Source organism: Triturus cristatus, chromosome 6, assembly GCF_964204655.1.
Source record: "Triturus cristatus chromosome 6, aTriCri1.1, whole genome shotgun sequence".
Classification (NCBI taxonomy): Eukaryota; Metazoa; Chordata; class Amphibia; order Caudata; family Salamandridae; genus Triturus; species Triturus cristatus.
The window spans coordinates 1,430,183,034-1,430,197,976 of record NC_140589.1 but is presented as its reverse complement, the minus strand read 5'-3'; the positions used below and the strand labels follow the sequence as shown (position 1 = coordinate 1,430,197,976).

At 45.9% G+C, this 14,943-nt stretch overlaps 1 protein-coding gene across 1 annotated transcript in view; it reads right to left on the bottom strand.

Annotated features, from left to right (window-relative positions):
• The window catches only part of IYD (iodotyrosine deiodinase), a 303,802-nt gene that overhangs the window by 70,350 nt on the left and 218,509 nt on the right, over nt 1–14,943 (bottom strand). The window lies entirely within an intron of this gene.

Here is a 14,943-nt window from a genome sequence, read left to right as displayed (position 1 = left end):
TCTTTATGTTTTTTTTATCCAGTTGACCACTTGATTAAATGTTGCACCTAGGGGAGAGGATGTGGTGTTACTTCCAGAGCTGCAGACTTTGCAACTGGGGAACCAGGTTGGAGTTTCTGCTTCAGCTCGACATTCTGTGATTCTGGTCAAATCTCTTAATCTCCCCATGTCTACAACCAAAATGAATTTGTTCTTTTGTGATGTAACCAATGCTCATGTAAAGCAGTCCAATACCTGACAAGTCTGCACTATATAAAACTGCAAAAACACAAAACATAAAAAGTGTTTTGCACACTTCTGTCATTGGGCTACATGTGGGCTACATCGGGGTGATATTTGTGCTGCATTTGGGCTCTTTTGTCTCTGGTGGCCATCTTGGGAGATTTATTTGTTATGACGTTTCCTAATTTTCTCATTTACTGCAGTCTCCTCAGTAGGAAATGCTTTCAGTTTTTTACTTTGATTCCATCAAGAAGGTATTCAGATGTGTCACAGATTTGCCATAAATTCGGAATGTTAGTACTCTAGTTGCTCATTAGATCACTGTAGTAAAGCTACTGCTCACCAGGGAAGTCTGCTGCTGGTATTCAAAGTGCATGTTTCAGTCTGCATGTCAGAATTTTTTAATGAAATAGAAGAGGATTTGAGAAGTCAAAATGTGCCCTAATGTTTCTTTCTTCAGCACTCATCATAATTTCTATGGCAAAATGAACCCCCTAAATGTGTTCCTTTTTAAATTAAATGTTTTAAGTGTTACCAGTTTATTCCAATCAAGATGGCTTCAGGTGTGCCATACTTTTGTCATAAGTAAAACAGTAAGCTCTCTAAATGTTCTTAAGAACACTCTGGGACATTCTGTCATTGGGCTATACTTGGGCTACATCTGGGTAATGTTTGTGCTACATTTGGACTCTTTTGTCTCTGGTGGCCATCTTGGGAGACTTATTTGTTATGACGTTTCCTAATTTCTTCATTTACTGCAGTCTCCTCAGTAGGAAATGCTTTCAGTTTTTTACTTTGATTCCATCAAGAAGGTATTTAGATATGTCACACATTTGCCATAAATTCAGAATGTTAGCACTCTAGTTGCTCATTAGATCACTGTAGTAAAGCTACTGCTCACCACGGAAGTCTGCTGCTGGTATTCAAAGTGCATGTTTCAGTCTGCATGTCAGAATCTTTTAATGAAATAGAAGAGGACTTGAGAAGTCAAAATGTGCCCTAATTTTTCTTTCTGCAGCACTAATCATAATTTCTATGGCAAAATGAACCCCCTCATTTTGTTCCTTTGCAAATTAAATGTTTTAAGTGTTACCAGTTTATTCCAATCAAGATGGCTTCAGGTGTGCCATACTTTTGTCATAAGTAAGACAGTAAGTTCTCTAGTTGTTCTTAAGAACACTCTGGGACATTCTGCCATTGGGCTATACTTGGGCTACATCTGGGTGATATTTGTGCTACATTTGGGCTCTTTTGTCTCTGGTGGCCATCTTGGGAGACTTATTTGTTATGAAGTTTCCTAATTTCCTCATTTACTACAGTCTCCTCAGTAGGAAATACTTTCAGTTTTTTACTTTGATTCCATCAAGAAGGCATTCAGATGTGTCACACATTTGCCATACATTCAGAATGTTAGCACTCTAGTTGCTCATTAGATCACTGTAGTAAAGCTACTGCTCACCAGTGGTGCGGCGGCAGGGCTTTCCTGCTCCCGCACCGCCAAACGCGTAATCAGACTCTAAGTGGAGTAGCATAATAAGTAGGTCCTCTTTAAAATGGATTTCCCTGCACAGTAACATATACATGATATGGCCGTATCAATAATTCCCAGAAAATGTCTTATAACGTATATCCTGCATATTTCATCTTTACCCTTGTTTTCTCTATAGTATCAACCTATGTGTTTCTGTCAAAGTCCTTTTTGGATTCATGTATGTTTGAGTCTTCTCCACTTGCAGAAAGTAGGAGCAGCTTGTGTAGGGGAAATGGGTGGGCGGGTAGGGGGGCATTGGGGGTCGGGATGGGGGCGACAGAGACAAACAGAAAATAATAAAACAAAACTTACCTGCTGCCTTGCAGCATCACGCCACGCTCTTGTGCTCCTCTTCACTGCATGCAGGCACAGGCTCTCAGCCTGCCCTGCGGACAATCCTGAAGCTGCTCTCATGCAAGAGCAGCGTCAGGATTGGCCTGAGTACCAAGGATTTGCACTCTAGGACATACTGGGAGTCTGTGCCTGCTTTTCCTCCAACCCAGCAATGCAGCTAGGTTGGAGAGAGCTTTACTGCACCTGTGGGTTTGGCCAGCCTGGGACAGCCGGCCAAACCCACATGCCCAGTGAAGGCAGTGCCCAGCATTCCCCACCCAGCCTGTCACCACCCAGGCACGCACCCAAGCCTTGGCACATGAAAAAATAAAACGATAATAAAATGGGTTTTAAAACTGCTTTTATTAATGTTGTATTTTTCACATTTTTTGAAGTGCTGACAGAGGGGGCGACACTCCTTCACCATAGCGGAGTTGCCGCTGTTGGCAGAAAGAGTTTTGTTTTGTGAAAGAAGTTAGTGCTCTTTATGCAGGATCGGATAAGGACAGAAAATAAGCCTGGCACAAAAAATGTACCCTTCATTGGCGAATCAGATAGCTGAAAATGTTGTCCACATTTGCAAATCAAGACAGTTACGAACTTGTAAAGACAAGCTGCATATGTGTTTTGCACATATGAGCGACTGCATGAATTTTGTTTTGCGGCAGGCAATGTTTGTGGTAATACCAGATTAAGAAATCGTTCACCAGTCCACAAACAGACTCACAAACAACCAAACAAGCCAGACCTAAAATTCCCGCCGCAGCGAAGGGGTTAATAGCTTTACAATGGCATTTGTGTGCCCCTGAAAGTTGAACCTCAGGCAGCTGAACAAATAAACAAAATGACCATAGCTGGGTGCAGGGCAAGCACGTTTTTCTGGAAGCACACAACTTCTGCCCAATTGAAACATGTACTCCTGGCTCCCAACTTGTAGGTGGAGGCAAAGCCCCTCTCTAGTGATGCTCACATCATTGTTTGGCAACAGCTGCAGTGTGAAGCCGGACCATAAAATGACCTATGCACTGACCTGCCAATATGCACTGCTGAGGTTTGTTCACACAATCATAAAACATACACTGTGCCTGTGCCAGCTTGTGCGGGAGAGATTGAGGGGAAACTTGATAATAGCCATAATGACCACATGCAGCAATGCATTACCAGCTGTTGATTGCTCTTTCTCCTCATTATACATTTCACATCCAGCTTGAGTTAAAAGCAGCATTTGGAGCATGCAATTAGTAAATATTGATGCTATGAACAGAGCACATCCATCAACATCTCATTTTGATTGCATAAAACTCTGAAAAAAACATTTGAAACACCTGCTCATGATGATCAGGTAGGCAATGGCAGGCATTTTGCCACTATTGTAACTGACGTACCCAGGGTGCACTGCCAGAACCCATGTGGGTTTTTATAAACACCAGAGCTTGTGAAATGTCCGTATCCCCCACCTTAAGATACAGAGCTTAGCAAAAGATTGACTTGAATCATGCCATGATGGTCTTAAAACCCTGGAGGGATCCTAATGGTAAAGACACATCCTGTATTATAATTGCAGAAAATGAATATATAGAAATAATAACAAGCATTTGCAATGCAATAGGTCTCGCAGTTACACGAGTTAAATCTATTGGCATTGTAAATGACAATGCCAATAGGCATTGTTATTTGCAATGTCAATAGCACGAACTCGCGTAAATGCGAGACCTAATGCATTGCAAATGCTTGTTGTCTTTGGGAAGTATTTCTGACTCGGGGGGGGGAGGGGCGGTGACGATGGCGGGATTGCGTTCTACACTGAAGGGCGCAGCAGGCGACCTGACTGGAAAATGTGATCACACAGTGAGGCGTGTGCTCGCAGAGGGGGGCAAACTGTTAGAATAAGGTGCCATAATGCACGCCTGGCCAGGCTCCACTCCTGCAGAGAAAGGTCAAAAGAAGGGTCAAGGGACACAGAACCCAGCAACTAGGCTACAGAGGTGTGTAAGAACCACTAAAGAAGCTGACGTCATGGGGACGTTCGCGTGAGGGACAGACTCCAGACGCCAACCTCCAACTCCCCATTACATGCTTTAGATACATGGGGCCTGCGCGACGCACACGCCGTTAAAATGCATTTATATTTTGAAAAAAGTAACCCACTATTGAGATGCTCGATAGAGTTTAACAGTACCTCGTTAAAACGTATTAAAAATGTTTCATGTACTTTATTTTATGATTTAAATCAGGTATTACATGACTAGTTATAAAATGCAAAACCCTGCTATAAGTTGACGAGGAGGGAGTGGGAGGGGGAGTGGGGGCGGAAAGACAAGCGCGCACTGAAGTTGACGAGGAGGGAGTGGGAGGGGGAGTGGGGGCGGGCACAGTGGTGCGGGACATCAAAGGGGCCCCGAAAGTGAAAGAAAACGAGTGCTTTCAGGCTGCCAAATGGTGCGCGCGCCCGGGGCACATGCACTGTAGTTGGAGGCCTGAAAGCACTCGTTTGCACTTCCAAAACGCGCTTACTATAAGTCTCGCCAGAGCCAGCGCTAAAGCGCTGGTCAGGCGAGACCTAAAAATGAACACATTTCATTTAATGTCATAACATTTAATAGGAATGATGCAGTTCCGGAATGTCATCCAAACATTCACTCAATCAAACATAAATGCATACCCTCACATTTTCTGCACTGCGACACATGCTGCCTCTATTCTCACCATTAGACACGTCTTCCAAATAGCAATCTTGGCTCCCATTACTGAGTGATTCTTAAGAGTGAATGAGCTTGTCTGTCAGCAAGCGCAGTGAGCGACTAGTACGAGTTTGTGAGGGAGTTGTGGTGTTGGGCCCCAGGCCCACATGCCGAGAAATGACGGACACTGGCACTACATAGTTGGGTGCAATAACTGGCCACGAGCACGTGCACCCGGGCCCTTTTATTAACAGGCTCACGTCACCCATGTTACCTGTGAGGGATGCGTGTGGGGGCACAAGTGTGCCCACTCCCATAGGGGAGTGGCTACTAACTCTGTGTGTGTCGAGACACTAGAACGTGTCTCGCAGGACACAACATTCCTCCCAAATTTTAACAAAAACAAAAGCTCCCTAGTCCAACCTGTAGGGAGAAACTACAATGAAATATACACCACAGGGTCCATCAGCGTCTCGGCTCAGGCATCCGAAAGACAACAGACCAGGACCGGTGACTCTGGCCATCGCAGGACGATCTCGGCGGGCACTCATCATTTAACCTGAGTGATTCAGGACACGAACGCTTGCTTGAAGATGTCAGCTACACTCCAGCAACTTGCCGGTGGAAACATGTCCTTTGGTCCCAGGTAGCTTCCCTTCGCTGATGTGGAGGATGGTGTGTGGTGGATAACAACAGTTCATTGACTGTGTGCGTCAAGATCATGGTTGGAGTCCGTTGGTAAAAGTTCACCGAATCGTTGCAGGATCACCTGAAATCTGTGTTAGGCTGTCTTGCTGTGTCTGGTGACCTGTCGGTGGGGCAATGTCTCTTCCACCTCTCCCGCCTGGGGAGGCCCTTTGTCGGGTCTGCCACAGGACTGCTTGTAGGCTGCGCTGGGACTGCGTGTGTGCCGACTGGGGGCAGCTGCAAAACCGATGAGGAGCCAGTAGCCAGTCTCTCACACAAACCTCAAGGGTGTATGGGTTTTGGTCAGGACATGCTCTCACTGCTGCAGGGTTTTGTTTATGAGCAGGTTTGGCAACAATGTAGAACTCCAATCCATTTGTATTCGAGATGGTGTTGGTGGACGCACTTGATGAGGACTGGCATGGTGGCATTGCCAGCCGTGTGGTGAATCTGGACCATGGCGGGTGATGACTCGTCTTGATGGCTGCAGACATTCAGTCTGGAGTCTATCACCTGAGGCAGGGAGTGGCCAGGTACCTCCATGTCCTTTGTGGAGGCACTTGCGTCCGTTCACTTGAACTTCTTGGGCTGTTGAGACGTTGATGACAGGGGAGTGATAGACACGCTGAGAAACGTAAAGCTTGAGACTCGGCTTGCGCAGGCTGTGCGGCTTACTCTCGGACTCCTGCTGTATGGTTGCCCATTCCTTCTCGGGTTTTCACCCTCTTCTCTTGCTGTCGCTGAGTCAGGACTCGCTCTTTTTGTAGCTCGGGTTATCTTCACCGTCCGGCCCTACCACTCATGACTTCCCCTTCTGACCTCAGTTGGTTGTCCAATTCTTGGTGTAGAACCTCTGGTCACACTTCCACGTTTCTTGCTGAGTGCGGTGTCATGCACATGGCACTGATGACGTAGCTGCCATGGGGCCTGGATGACCGGTGGCGATCAGCTAGTAGAAGAGGTTTCTGGAGGGACGTCGTAGCTACATGACTGCCTCTTCTGAATCTGTTCTTGCATCTCTGGCATTTGCGGTCAGGAGCAGAGATGCAGTTCGACTCCAACTGCCAACACTCGGGGCTGGATGGTCTCACTGTGAAGCGATGGGAGCAATGCGGTTTGCGCTTGCTACGGCTTACATGTGGTTCTCCCTTGGTGCTGTCTCTAGGGCCCTCGGTCTGCCTTGGCGGATGTCTGGTGTCTTTGGAGGTGCTCTTGGCTTGTGGTGCTACGAGTCCTCGTGCTTCTCCTCTTCAACCTCGGTGCAGTAGAGATGTGGCCGCTCTCTGTACTGCGTTCAGCAGTGCTTCTCTCGGTGGAGATGTCTCTATCTCCTGGGCGTCTGCCCGCGCTGGCAGGTTCATTGGCGCTCTCTACGCGCCTCCGACTTCGTGCGCTCCATCTTCTCCTTGGGCACTCTCTTCTGGCACTTGGTGTGCCTGTGTTGTGTAGCTTGTGATTGTGTCGGTGTATCTGGAAGAGCGAGTGATGCAATGTACTATCTGGATGTGGCATTGGGCAGCCATGTATGGTGCATGCTCTGCACCGGTCTTCCTCGGGCTGCTTTGTTGGCTTCCAACAGACTCTTTGCTGCTTGTGTAGCTGTGGTGGGTTTGGACTTCTCTAGCTCTTTGCTATGTGAGTGTTCGGGGTCTCTCCCTTTTAAACATTCGGCATCGCCTAGGGCCCCTTCTGTGCTGTGGTATTGAGATCAGTATTCTGTCTCTTTAGCGTGTCGTGGCTGCAGGCACTGGCTGTAAACATGCTCCCACTGCCTGCCCCTAATGTGAGCTGATGAGGGTGACCGCAGCATGCAGCAAAGTCTCTTCTGGCTGTGGCTTCATTACTCTGGCTGGACTTTTAGGGCCTAGGCAGCCTGGGGCTCCCTCTGTGGAGGCAAGTCAGTCTCTTCCCTTTGTTGTACAGTAGGGCAGTTCCAACAGGGACATTACAGCCTGTGTATCCCCTTACTTTGCCCAGTGCAGCTGAGACTCACCTGCTGTGTTAGCTCTTCCTCGGGGGCTGACTTCTGGATAGCATGTCTTGCCTGTCATGCTGAATGTTGCTGGAAGTGATGGGGGTGACGCTGTAGTCCCCGTGCTCTACCGGTCTCGGCAGTCCTCCTGAGGCTGTTATCTTTTTTTTTTTTGGCGCAGTAACCAGAGATGGCCACTAGGTGGCACTGTGGTGCAAATTGTTCATCTCGGTCGTGGCAGCCGTCTTGTCCGGAGCTGGGAATCATTCTGGAGGGGAGATGCAGGGGGGGGGCTGCTTGCAAAGCTGATACGGCTCCAGTCCGTGCTGGATGCTCTTCATGCTCAGGGCTGCCTCACAGGATATTCCCAGGTGAGTGGTGTAGCTGCTGTAGCGTTGGAGGCCATGCAGTCTGCCTCAGTGCGGGCCGTTTTCCTCTTTACCAGCCATGTTTAATTCAGTGCCAGGCAGATAGGGCTGCTCCTGCCGGTTCAACTCGTACTGTGAGACTAAATAGAGGTGTAGTAGCCACTTCATAACGGCCCTCGGTGCTGCCTTTCCTTCTCAGGGTGCGGTGCTGAGGTACACCTGCGACCACTAGATGGCGCCTCATCTGGGTCTTCTCTCCGCCAGCCGCGGAGGTTTCTCCTTCACCTGCAGGCCTCGAAGGTTGAGAGGAAGACGCACTGTGCATCCCTCGGGAAGTCTGCTGCTGGTATTGAAAGTGCATGTTTCAGTCTGCATTTCAGAATTGTTTAATGAAATAGAAGAGGATTTGAGAAGTCACTCAAAATGTGCCCTAATTTTTCTTTCTGCAGCACTAATCATACTTTCTGTGGCAAAATGAACTTTGTTCCTTTTTAAATTAAATGTTTTAAGAGTTACCACTTTAAGTAGGACTGTTAGCGCTCTAGTTGTTCTTTAGAACACTCTGGGAAGCTGCAGTAGAACACAAAGGAATCAACTGACAGTCTCTGCCCTTGTTGGATGTACATGTTTTACTGAGAATGTCAGACTTCATTCTCACATGACTGAGAAAGATAATGGGAATTTACAAAAAATATGCTCTCAGTTTAGCTTATAGATCACCTTCCAAACCTCTGTGGGAAAAGCATGAGAAAATAGTTTTATCTCAAACATGATTCATGATATCCCAGCAGAAAGCTTTTTCACATGGTAAAATCAACTTAGAACACACCACAATTCCTAAAATGAGTTTGGTACCATCAACAAATGATTTATAATGTAACTAAAGTCTTAAAACCTTATATTAACTGCAATGCTTTTTAATGAGGTGCTATCATGTATATTGGTCCCATGATGGCTGCCAACACTTCTTGGATGAAGTGCTGACAGCCAATCAGATCTCACGAAGGGATGTGTGGTTAGGCTCCGCCCAGATATATATGTGATTTTGCTTTTGATTTTCTCAGGAACTATGGAACAGATTTACACCATTTAACCAAAAGGCACGACTCTGAACCAAGGGCTACCTTTTTGCCAAATTTGGTGTAATTCCATTCAGCAGTTCGGGCTGTACCTGCGACTAAAGGTTCCCATGGAAAATTGCATGGGGAAAACACGTTTTGGGACCCCCATTTTTTCTCGGCCCCTGCTTGACGAATCACCCCGAGACTTTCAGGATAGGAGCGGACAGGAGCTGGCCAAAAGTTTTGAAAATTTGGCGAAGATTCGTCAACCGGTGCCAAAGTTATTGGGAATAGAATGTTGCGGATTTCCTATGGAAAATAGGTCCGAACTATAACTACCTACTGGCGACTGCCAGTAGGTAGTGTGTGTGTATATATATATATATATACACATATATATATATATATATATTTATATATATATATATATATATATATATATACATCCATCCATCCATCCAACTGGCAGTCGTCAGTAGGGAGTAATATTTAGGACCATGTTTCCGTAGGAAAAGCTTTTTTGACTTGCTTATGACTTTAGCGTCGTTTTCACAAAATTTTCTTAATAATGTGGGCCGGTAATTATAATTGGGCATAGGAGGTTTTAAGGTGATTTGTCAAGTGGGGGCCAAGAAAAATAAGGGGGTCAAAAAACGGTGTTTCTCATGCGAATTCCCGTAAAGCCTTTAGACATCCTGCAGTCCACTGAAAGGAATTACACTACATTTAGCAGAAAGGTAGCTTTCTGTTAGCAGAGCATGTTTTTTGTTATTTGATGTAAATCCGTTCAGTAGTTTTTGAGAAAGTAAAGGGAATCCAAATTTGGATATCTACAATTTCGACTAATTCGCGACTATTTTGCGATGTTTCACAAATATACGTGCCAACAAAAATGCAGTGATTGGCTAGCCGCAACCTGAGACAAAAGTTGCAGCTGCCATTTTATTTTATCAGCACAGTCTCTTTGGCTACATAGAAATGGCAGAAACTGGCATAAGGGGGTCAGGTTGGATGTATCCTTACCCCATGGGTGCGATATAGGGGTGTTTCTGTGTAGGAAACAGGGTTTTTATTGCAGTACCCCCCACTTTATGTCTGCTTTTTGATGCAACTTTGTCTGCGGTGTATCAGGTCCCTGCTAACCAGGTCCCCAGTACTGGTGTTCTTCCCCTAAAAACTGTACCATGAGTGGCACAACTTCAGATACCCCTGTAAGTCACTAGTAAGTGGTACCCTTGATGCCTAGTGCATAGGTACTGAAGAGGGTCCTCGGGGCTGCAGCACTGGTTATGCCACCCCAGGGACCCCTCACCAAAGCTATGCACTCTGCCATTGCAGGCTGCATGAATTGAATGCAGAGAAATCCGTGCCATGCCTCCTATGCACTGCATAAGGAATAGGTATTTCACCCCTCCTGCAGGCTTTTACCCTAAGACATGTTGCACTATATCCTATGTAAGGGCATATCAGCATGAGCAGATATGCCTCTATAATGCCCAGTCTATTCTGTGATGTTTTAAGTGACCAGGGAAGCCATAAAGAGTACATGGGCTGGATACTTGTCAACATGAGTTTCCTAGCTCCATGATAGCTTCACTAATTTCTAAGGTTTTCGGATTAAATTCACTCAGGTGACCCTTTTAGAGGATCCCCCGAAAACCTACCAAACCTCTGACCTGTTTTTTGCCAGTCTGCCACCATCAGACCTTTTTCTGACATCATGGGGTGAGAACCAGCGCTCTCAGAGGACAGAGACAAAGCTTGCTCTGGGCAGAGGTACTTCACACCTCCTATAGGACAGGATGGCCTTCGTGAATGGGAAGCTTCAAAGGCAATACCACCTTTGAAATGCAACCCAGGAACCTCCAGATCACTGCTGCTGTTTCGTCCCAAACCTGAAAGGACTGCAAGAACCCCAGAGCACCTCCAACAAGAAGTCACCAAGAAGCTACCTTGGAGTGAAGGTATCACTCCCCTGCACAATGCAGGCACCAATCCCAAGACGTCCGCTTTGTCAGCTAGCTGCTTTCCTACTACCTCGAAGCAGCACCAAAGCAAGAAAAGGAACAACAGCTCCAATGGGTGAGGTCTGCCTCTCCACCAAGTTTGGAGGCACCAGGACCTACTGGAGCCAGGGTGTACCAATACCCAGGGTACCGGACCGCCAACAGCAATCATCAAGAAGAGTCCAGTCCAGACTCCTTAAGCACCAGAAGCATGCACCAGTTGAGGGGCATTGAGACCCACTTCCTGAGTAGCCCAGCTGTCCCGAGATCGTATCTCCAAGTTGCCTGCTCCTGACAACGAGGTCATCAAGATGTGTTGTGTAGTTCCTAAAGAAAATATACAGGATCTGCATGTTTAGACAACATACACTGTAGGGTTGGTGTCAGACGAACTCTGATCTCCCGCCCTGGGAATGCTGGCCCTTTTGTACCAACTTGCTCACAGTGCCAGTAGAATTTCCTCTTACCAGGGAGAGAATAGTTCTTGGCAACCATCGAACATGACAAACCTGATCCTCAGGACTGTGGAAACAATGTACTACCTTTCATTCAGTCACTTGTGCTTACTTAGTTTCTCTCAGAGAGATACACCGAATAAAACAAGCTGGGTGTTTTCAATTATCATTTATTGAACAGTTGTTATTCTGGTGTAGAATAGATGTGCTGCAACAACCGTTAGACAGTATAGGCTATAAATGATTAACAGTACTATGAAGGTAAAAGGATGGTAAAATTTTAACATCTTACTAAAATCATGGATACATTCAAGTATATAAAACACACGATAAAAGGTGTGTACTCCTATGATGTCTCCCTAACTAGATTTACCTAAATGTACCTAGCATGGGTGTAGGTGTTAAGCCAAGAATTCCTCTAGGATCTAGTTGACCCCATTACCTTAAGTGAGACTGTGGGACCCTGTCCTGGTCTCAAGCTGGACACCCTGTAAGGGACGTAAGACCCCTGTGAGCTGAAGTGTCTGCATGCAGGAATCTCAGCGTCTCTGGTAAGTGTGTCGGCCAGGAAGTCTCGATCTCCTCTAACTATCTAAGTAAGATGTGATGTATATATACACATAGGTCTCCCCAGGGGTCCTACCTTACTGTATTACTGTGTCGGCCTAAGGATGATGTCGGGCATGAACTTTGTACATAAATTTTATACAGGAGATGGCAGTCCTGCTGTGCTTCCAAGAACCCTCATGCATAATGTATGAGATTTCTAGGGAAAACCCACGTTCTGAATGCAGTGTAATATCTAGATAAAAGGTCAGTCCCTGTAAACCGTGACAAGTGTAATGTAGAGAGAATATAGGTGAAGGGTAACGAGTTTACTGAGACCCATATTATAGTACCTATATGGAATATAACACCCACTCCTCTTCCGAATGGACGACATCGTTTTAAATTCTACACGTACTACTAGGTGTTCTAGATATGGGTACACAAATATACAAAACCTTAGTTTGTCATTGTGTTAAAAACATTGGTTTAAAACGCTTTCCTTAAAAAATCTAAAAGAATTGTTAAAAAAAGAAAAAACTATTAGAAATTGACATGTAGGCCACTACTCTAATATGTCCGTAGGTATAGTCCGAACTACTAAAAGCATTTTGAAAGCCATACCTAGGCGAAAGGAATGTCAATTTTAATATGGAGTTTCAGTTTTCTGTTTTGTTCTTATAAAGCTGAATTTCTTCCCAGCACACGACGGGCTAAATGAGTCAAATGTTTATGTGTCCGCTGGTAGATGCAATATTCTTGTTGCTTGCTTCTGCAGTTGGCGATCCCTGTAACACCTCGCAGATTATGTCTATTGAGTACAGATGATTTTCCATACTGTCCACAGCCGGTGCTGGAGCAGCATGTGCAACCTGTGAGCCATCCAAGGCCTGGGTGTCAGAGGAGGAGCCGGTGTCTGTACCAACAGGAGCTGATGTTACTTGTGGTGGCTGTAAGAATGCCAACATCAACATGGGAATACGCTGGGGACACTGCAAAACATGGTCCGTTATCGGGTTCAGTCGCGCACATGATGGGAGTGTCAGACAGAGATCCAACATGCATCCTTCTCCGCAAAACAGGCATCAGAGGACAGGTAAGATGCAGTCCATCCAGACTGGTCTAAACGACAAGAAGCAAGAAGCTCCCTTAAGAGAGGTGTACCTAGAAGTTGTACCATGCGATCACGGTATTTTCTCTCCAGCAGTACTGTTTCCATCTCCTTGGTGACTGGACGTCCATTGCGTAGCAGAAACACGACAATCAGGATACCTGCTATTAGAAACAGGATTAGTGGCAGTCCTCCAAAAATGATTCCCAATACGGAGTTTACAAAATTTGGTATAACTCCGAGGACCGTCTGAAAGGTATTAACAGCCCAGAACCTACGTCCTTAAATAGGTGGACAATGCCTGTCTTATCAGACATGTTAAAGATACGATTTACCATTTCTGCGATATGGAAAGGGCAGTTTGTATGTATCTTGAGCGGAGGTTAAGGGCACAGATTCCTGTGTAAGCATGGCTTTCATTCTGCTCATATCAAACCGTATTAATGAAATATTTAATGACGGCCATAGCGACGCCTCCCTGACTGTATGTGTTGAGGGAAACAATACTTGCATACAGCAAGTAACCCTGGAACTCACAGTTACCAGATATGTGATGCCCAGAAGCATCCCACAGCAACCTTGATCGTTCATCATCAAGCAACTCCCATTTGAAAGTAGTCTGAATACTGGAGTGATCACGGCAGCTGGGGCACCCTCTAAGTGACAGGACAAGTTTGCTACTGAACCATTACACGCCTCATGGAGCATTATATCCTGACATATAAACGATCCACTTAAGGTAGTCTTGCAGTTAGTACCGCTAAGAAACACTTCTTTTTCCCCACTCCGGCATTAAAATATGTATGGCAATTTCCAAGATTCCTTGATGAATTCCTTACCCATTTCTTCGTAACTGCCTGCCTGCATTTGTTCTAGGCAATAATGGAATTGAAAAGTTGTGCCCGGGAGAGTTATGTGCCCATGGATTAACCATTCTGTGGACGGTGATTTTGCCATTGCGAATGTTAATCTGTCCAGTTTTTCAACGCGCAGCATTGTATACTTTGCTCCCCTCTGTGCCATATCTATCTGTTTTTCTGCCAGATTGTACGAGGAAAACAGAGACGTGCTGTTTATGAAACACCATGGCACATAGCCTGCACGCAACGATTGCAGGATCCAGCTTAATAACATAATAGAACATAATTATGATTGCCCGTTTTGTAATATAGACAAATCTTGTTCTAGTACATCGATAGCAGAAGATACAATGTTGCCCAGTGAATATATCCTGGATGTTAATGTTGTTAACCCATTATCGACTACTGCTAGAGCTTTCTCTAGATTAATACGATCTATTTCTCAAAATCTTTCCGTGACCTCTTGTTGAGAAATGCTCCAGATTTCATTATAGACAGCATATAAGAAACGTTTTTTACGTGGTTTCCTAGGAACTAATAAAAAATACTGCAGGTCCACATCCCCTCTAAGTAAGGATCAGTGTTGTTTCACCTGTGTGAATGTTGAGGTTTGTAGCCTATCGAGGCATAACTTCCCAACACTGTACGATGTCACTACCCCCGGGTGTTGTCGCTATACATAACGTGGATCTGGCCTATTGATACTAAGGGGTTCATTACGATTGCAAAATGATCGCAACTGCCGGGCCGGCGGTGGCTATCGTTCCGCCATCACGATGAGATTTACCCACAGCCATATTAGGATGGCAGTGGGTATCGCGGCGGATGCAAAGTCCGTCCGCCGCTTTTCCGCAGGAGGAATTCATTACGATTGCCTGCCGGGTGGAGCACAGCCACTAATATGGTGGTGGTGCCTAGCAGGCACCGTCCACCATACTAGGATGTGGGTTTTGGAGAGGCCTTTTCATGGCGGTGATGCCGCCATGGAAAGGCTGGCAGGGATTGGCTTTGGGGGTCTATTGCACTGGGGGGATACCCATGGTACCACTATGCAGTTCCATGCACCAAGAGGCAGGCACCACGTGGTGCCTGCCACCTGGTGCAGGGAAA